At 43.1% G+C, this 7,659-nt stretch overlaps 1 protein-coding gene across 2 annotated transcripts in view; it reads right to left on the bottom strand.

The window, feature by feature from the left end:
- Window positions 1–7,659, bottom strand: part of DOCK2 (dedicator of cytokinesis 2) — a 448,549-nt gene that overhangs the window by 220,337 nt on the left and 220,553 nt on the right. The gene's annotated exons all lie outside the window — the stretch shown is intronic.

The raw sequence follows: 7,659 nt of genomic DNA, 5'->3' as shown, positions 1-7,659 counted from the left end.
AAGGAAGATACCTCCGTGAAGCTGCAGTGGTTTTCAGAAACAGGTTTTTCTCGGGGCAAGGGAAGAACACTTCCTGTGGCCACGATGGCTCACACCTGTAATACCAACACTTCGGGAAGCCAAGGTGGGAGGATTTCTTGAGCTCATGAGTTTGAGACCAACCTGGGCAACGTAGTGAGACCCCATCTCTAAAACAATTAAAAGATTAGTCAAGAGTGTGGCTTGCACCTCTGGTCCCCACTACTCAGGAGGCTGAGGAAGGAAGATGGCTTAAACCCAAGATGGGGAGGCCTGGAGTGAGCTATGATCATGCCACTGCACTCCAACCTAGGTGACAGAGCAAGAGTGTATCTCCAAAAAAAAGGATCCACCAGAAACCATGACAATGAGTGTTAACTAATAAAGTCGTCCATGATTCAAAAGAGGACATGGGCACATAAAATACAGCACAGCACTCTGGGAATTAAAGATTCTTGTTGTGTGGAATCAAATATCCTAGAGGTGAAAGAGACTTTAAGAGCCAGGTCCCTTCCATTTTAAGCACGAGTCAATTAAGGAAGGCTAAATGATTTGTCCAAGGGCTTATAGCAATCCTGTGGGGAAGTAGGTGTTGGGAGCAATGTGGTTGGTGGGTGGAATGTGTGAGGGGCCAGGGCCATTCCAGGAAGCATGAGGATAGACTTGAAACCCGTTCTTACCTTCATTAGCTGAGCTGAATCCTCAATATAACCTTCACTTGAAAAGGCTCTCATTTTAAGCTGCTCAAGGCAACTTGCTGTATGCTAAAAATGTATTTCTTTTTATAAATGCCAAGACACAAAGATGTTTTATGATCACTACGCCCATCAAGCATTGCTTGCAAGAAAAAGTGCGGGGGACAAATCCTAATCCAACACACTCGGCATTCGGCGCAAACCACGTTTGACTGGTTTAATGAACATAATCCCATTTCTGAGTATTTTCACCTCAACCTCCTCCCTGTCTTCTTTTCACCAATTTACAGCCTAAATTTCTATGGACCATATCATACCACCCCTACTCCTGAGGTTTTGCAAATGTCTAATTTCTCTCTGCCTCCTACGGAACTCTCAGCCCATAAAGAGCAGGGATGCATCCGTTGGCAACACACAGAGTTTGGTTCTCTCATTGCCAGACTAAGCCAAGTCTCAGGTCAGCGTGCCTCTCCACTGTGGGCATCCTGTTCTAAACCCACTTCATTTCTCAACTGGCCTCTGCAGGAACCTCCCCAATAGGTCTCCCCACATGCAATCTCTTCTTTTATACTTATTTTTTAAATATATTTTGAAACAGCATCTCACTCTGTCACCCAGGCTGAAGTGCAGTGGCACTATCATAGCTCACTGCAGCCTCAAACTCCTAGGCTCCAGCAATCCTTTCACCTCAGCCTCCCCAGTAACTGGGATTACAGGTGCTTACCACCACAACCTGCTGATGTTTTTTTCAAAAATAATTATTTTCTGTAAAGACTGAGTCTTGCTATGTTGTCCAAGCTGGTCTCAAACTCCTGGGCTCAAGCAATCCTCCTGCCTCAACCTCCCAAAGTGCTGGGATTACAGGTGCATGACACCGCATCTGGCCTCTCTCTCACTTCTCAAATAACTTCTCCACATAGCAGCCAAAGCAATCATTGCAAAATTTGGATGGGAATAACATTACACTCTGACTTAGAACTGTTCAGTGGCTTCCCAATATACTTAGGAAGACCAGGTATGTTGCTGTGGCCCAAAGCCCTGCACATCCTGCCCTGACTCTCCTGTAAGCTCCCACCACAGGCTCTTCCGGTGTTTGTCCCCCAGTCTCAGCCAGCCTTCTTGGCTTTCTTGGACCTACCGTGCCTTCAGTCCCTAAAGGCTCCTCCTGTTCCTGCTGCCTGCAATACTCCCCACCTACACCACCCTCCCTGCCCAGCCTGCAGCTCTGTTGGGGTTTCCCAGGTCATGCCTCCCGTGAATGACTACAACCAACTCAGCCCAGACCACGCCAAATACCCCTCTCACATATTTGCCTGGCACAAGGGACCTTACCATCGAAGTCCTTGTACATATATCTGCATCATTCTTTGATCAAGGTATCTATCTAGACCATAGTCTTCCTAAGGAAGGAATCTTGCTTATTCTTGCTTGCCTTTGTATCTCCATCATGTACCACAATGCGGTTTAAATACTCGTTGCAGAAATAAATTAATGAGTACATTAGATTCAGTAGGCATACACCAGTTTATCCCTGGTCCTTCAGTCCTCATATTAGGATGACACCATAGTGAGTACAGTCCCGAACGATATGTATAAATCTATACATAAAGAAACAACTCTATCCTCATTCTTCTCCCCACCAAAACCAAAAGGATCTTCAGAAACTTAACACTTATCAAATATAAAACCAACATATATAAACAGAATACTTATCTTTTTAATTGAGAATATCTGCATTCAAGTTATTTCATAGTATATTCCCAAAATGATTGATGGATTATTTAATTCCTAGAATTAAATGACCTATTATTGTGGTTTTGGTTTATGTATGTGTGATTTTCTTTTTTTTTCTTTTTTTTTTTTTTTTTTAGTTTTGTTCCCAGAACAAATAACCAGTCTTCCCCAAAGAGAAACTTAAGTCCCTGAGGAATAGAAAGAGCAATTTTTCCATCTTCTCACCATCATGCCCTAGTCTCAGCTCTTTATAGAAATTAGGGTCTGCCACTGGTAATATGCCCAAGGCTTCTAACTCTCCTGAGGTCTACATGGCATTCAGGACCCAGGAATAAAAAGACACTAATGCTTTCTCCCAGTACCCTTCCCCCGCCAAGATCTTTGTCCTGAATATTGATGGTCCAGTTTAACATTGTTTCAGAATAAATTGTCATCATAATTAAATCCCAATGCATTCTGCACATTTTACCAAGATACTGCCTTACCATATCAAAGAGTAAATGACTTTTGAAATTAAAGCGGATTGTTAACTATTTTCCCTGTAATGTTTCTATTAAAATGCCAGAATTTATTACATGTGACCTGGTCCATTCCAGAGAAAATGCCATTTAAAAGAGACAAAGTCTAACTAAAAGAACACTTTGGGCAAAGCATTTTGCCTTGGCTTAAAGCAGAACTAAAATGAAAAGACAGTAAAATCGCACCAAAAGATTATTTGCTTGGAAGCAAATAAGAGTTTTATTATCATAAATGGCTTTCACAAATTCTTAGAATCCGTAAGTATACTATATTAGATTTTACTCAAATGAAACTCATACGTTTGCTCCTGACAAAAACCCTTATTTCTTAAATCATTAGTTAAACATGGTGACCTCTACTCGGTGCTTCATCTTGGTTTCCCAGGTAGCAGACACAGTGCTATGATACCCTGGTTATGCTGACAGAAAAGCCTTCTTGCTCATGAACCAAGGGCTGAGTCATGTTAACTGCTGAACTTGAGAGTGATTCACACAGTTTTTCCACTGAGCACACCAAGCCCGATGAAATTCAATTCTACAAACAGAAATCACGGATGGGTGATGGAGGTGATGAGAAGTTACTTGCTGGTGTCATTGTCTTTGGTGTGCTTTTTTGTTTTAAAATAAAAAACAATATACCTTCAGTAGCTGAGAGTCAGGGATCAAAGGGGACAAAATCAAAGCAACACAAAACATCAGCACTCATAATCTCGGGCTGCTGACCTGGAGTGGGTTTCAAGGATTGAAGTTCTACCTCATCTCCACTAATATGCACCCCTCGGCTCCAAAAATCTCAGATGAACCTCAGTCTGTAATCACTTTTTTCAGTAAACAGTCATCAAGCCCCTTATCTCTGCCAGGTGAGGTGCCAAGTATATTGAGGGGAAAATACAGTGCAGACACTGCCCTAGTACCAAAGAGCTCAGGGGCTAGTGGGCAGCTTCTGACAATAAGCAGGTGTCCTTTTCTGATTCACCCCTCCTGAATGTCACATTGTCTCCTTTTGAACCCATCCAAATGCTATTCTTGTATTCTGATATGGTTAGGTTTTGTGTTCCCACCCAAATCTCATCTTGAGTTGTAATCCCCAGATGTTGACGGAGAGACCTGGTGAGAGGTGATTGGATCACGGGGCCAGTTTCCCCAAGGCTGTTCTCATGATAGCAAGTGAGATCTCATGAGATCTGATGGTTTTATAAGGGGCTCTTCCCCCTTCGCTCCTCACTGCTCTCTCTCTCCTGCTGCCATGTGAAGAAGGTCCTTGCTTTCCCTTTGCCTTCTGCCATGATTGTAAGTTTCCTGAGGCCTCCCCAGCCACAGGGAATTGTGAGTAAATTAAACCTCTTTTCATTATAAATTACCCAGTCTCAGGTATGTCTTTATCCCAATGTTAAAATAGACCAATACCTATTCTCTTGTGGCTCTTTCTCATTATCTTCCCCTTTTCCCACTATATGTTAAACTCCCAGAGTAGGAGCAGCTTTCCTCATCTTGTAATGTCCAAATCCAGGAAGTGTTGTTTAGTTTAATTGAAAGACTTCACCATCAGGATCCCTGGTCTTTTCCATGTAGACCCCTGCACTGTTCTTCAACATCTATGTTCTCTTACCATTTTCCACCCTCTCACAGCTGCCTCGGGCCTCTCTCTAAGACACACATCTAGCGATGTCATTCTCTGGTTTTTATATCTCTAGTTGCATCTCACTACCATCCTAGAGCATAAAAATTCCTTCCCCTACAAATAAGTCTCCTTATAATCTAACGCCATCCTAGTGCTTATAGCCTAACTTCCTACTGGTCTGCTTCTCCCAACCCCATCTCCTTGCCACTTTCCAAAAAGTCAGAGGCTGCTACATATCAGTGACTTTGCAAATGCTGTTTTCCCCACCAGGGACACTATTCCATTACCTATCTACCACAGGAAATAATTTTAATTTAGAGGAAAGAAAAGGAGAGTAGCATTATTACTACTGATAGTGATAATAAAAACTCTAGTTTCTTGAAGTTACAATGAGCTGTTACTAAACGCTTTGCCTGCATTATCTCATTTATTCTTCAAAAAAATTGCCACAAGGTAGTTTATAATTACCCCTATTTTCCAGAAGAACAAATGGAGGCTTAGGGGGAGATAAGTAATCTGTCAGAGTACACAGGTAGGAGGTGGTGAAGGCTGGAGTTCTTTGAGGGTCTGCCAAGCTTGGGAGCCTGGGCTCCTAACTCCAATGCCAGACAGTAAGTTGTAAGTTGCAATTTAAATGTCACCTCCTCTCTATAACTTTTTCTGGTCATCCCCCGTTGCTGCCATGGAATTAGTCACTCCATCCTCCAAGTACCCAGAGCATGCTATGCAGGCTGCCACTTTTCATATTGTATTGACATTTCTTTTGTCAATCTCTCATGCTCATCTCCACCAGAGAGAAAATTCCTGGGGGGACACAATTGTCATTTCCATCTCTGGGACTCTCCAAGGGCTTCTCGAATTGCCTGAGATGTTGTAAATGCTTTGTATATGTTTGTTGAATGAATTGGGAGAATATATGACAATGGAGACATTTCAAGGAAAAGCAGTCCAAGGGAAGAGAGACAGACCAGGACAGGCTGGGGGTCCTGACTTCTGCCCCGACTTTCTGCATAATTTTGAACAATATCTTCACCTCCACACATCACCTCTATCTTTAAAATGAAACCCTGTGCCTCTCTGGCTTTACAGACTGTTCATAAGAAAAGTGAAATTATATACATGAAAATGTTACAGGGCTGGGCATGGTGGCTCACACCTGTAATCCCAGAACTTGGGAGGCTGAGGCAGGCAGATTACTTGAGGTCAGGAGTTCAAGATCAGCCTGGCCAATGTGGTGAAACCCTGTCTCTACTAAAATACAAAAATTAGTAGGGCGTGGTGGTGGGCACCTGTAATCCCACTTACTAAGGAGGCTGAGGCACAAGAATCCCTTGAACCTGGGAGGCAGAAGTTGCAGTGAACTGAGATCATGCCACTGCACTCCAGCCTGGGCAACACAGTGAGACTCTGTCTCAAAAAAAAAAAAATGTTTTGGTAAGTTTGACTGTCTCATTAATTCCTATTTTTAAAGAAATAGTGTTAAAGTTGTTTTTGGCTAAGCGTGGTGGCTCACGCCCATAATCCCAGCATTTTGGGAGGCTGAGGTGGGCAGATCATGAGGTCAGGAGATCGAGACCACGGTGAAACGCCATCTCTACTAATAATACAAAAAATTAGCCGGGCATGGTGGTGGGCGCCTGTGGTCCCAGCTACTCGGGAGGCTGAGGCAGGAGAATGGCGTGAACCTGGGAGGCCGAGCTTGCACTGAGCCAAGATCGCACCACTGCACTCCAGCCCGGGCAACAGAGTGAGACTCTGTCTCGAAAAAAAAAAAAAAAAAAGTTGTTTTTCCTGATTATAAAAGGAAAGTGAAATGATTTTTTTAGAAGTAAAACTCCAGAAATGTGCAAGTCATGTTTCCTTTAAGCAAAAGATACTAACACAATGTGAGCCTTAGAACATATTCTGAGCTCTGGGAGATTGAGGCCCTTGGTGAGGGGCCATATTTCTTTCCCCTCCGTGAACTTCAGTTTCCTCGATGACTTTATTGTTATTATTGTTGTTGTCATGGTTGTTGTTATTGCTGCTTCATTCCTGCAACCCTCTCTCTACATAGAATTCACAGAATAGTCTTGTGTTGTTAAAGATCACCATAAATATCATTTAATGGCTATACAAATGCATCACTGCATGAATGTAGCATAAATCTAGAAAAATGGGTTTTGATTTTGAAGGATCATTTGACAGAATTGATTCCTTGGAGTCACTTAAGGCCAGTGCCCTGGACGGGGGTGATGGGCCTGAGATTTGTGGGAAAGCCTATTTCATTAGCAGTTGTTTCAACAGGATTTTCCCAGGGGCAGTGGATTAGTCAGTTTTCCTGCTGCTGAGAAACACATATCTGAGACTGGACAATTTACAAAACAAAGAGGTTTATTGGACTTACAGTTCCACTTGGCTCGGGAGTCCTCACAATCATGGCGGAAGATAAAAGGCACATCTCACATGGTGGCAGATAAGAGAAGAGTGCTTGTGCAGGGAAACTCCCCTTTTAAAGCCATCAGATCTCATGAGACTTATACACTATCACGAAAACAGCACAGAAAAGACCTGCCTGCCTGATTCAATTACCTCCTACCAGGTCCCTCCCACAACACGTGGGAATTCAAGATGAGATTTGCGTGGGGACGCAGCCAACCATATCAGGAATTGTCAGACCCTCAACAACACCCCCAGGGAAGGACATTCATGATAGGATTTCTCCTTCCAATGTGGGTTCCAGGCCTTCACAGCAGACACAGGGTGCCTCATTGTATTTCACAGAGGCTTTCTTCACAGCCCAGCCATAGCAACAGCTGAACATTACTTCACAAATCCAGGAAAGATTGAAAGGCAGGGCTGTAAAATAATTTGTAATCTTATTCCTGACACCTGTGTCAAAGCAGGGAGATGCGCCCACAAGGGGAATAATAATGGCTATTATTAACCAAGGGCCTACTATGTGTTAAGCCTTGTGCAGTGAGCTTCACACATGTTTTTATTCAGTCTCCACCACAAGCTTGGCAGGTAATGACCATTACTAGCCTCACTTTACAGAGAAGCAAAATGGGGATCTGCACTATGAAGAGACTTT

Source organism: Hylobates moloch, unplaced genomic scaffold, assembly GCF_009828535.3.
Source record: "Hylobates moloch isolate HMO894 unplaced genomic scaffold, HMol_V3 SCAFFOLD_6, whole genome shotgun sequence".
Classification (NCBI taxonomy): Eukaryota; Metazoa; Chordata; class Mammalia; order Primates; family Hylobatidae; genus Hylobates; species Hylobates moloch.
Note: the sequence above shows the minus strand (reverse complement) of the source record. Positions and strands in the feature narration are given on the sequence as shown.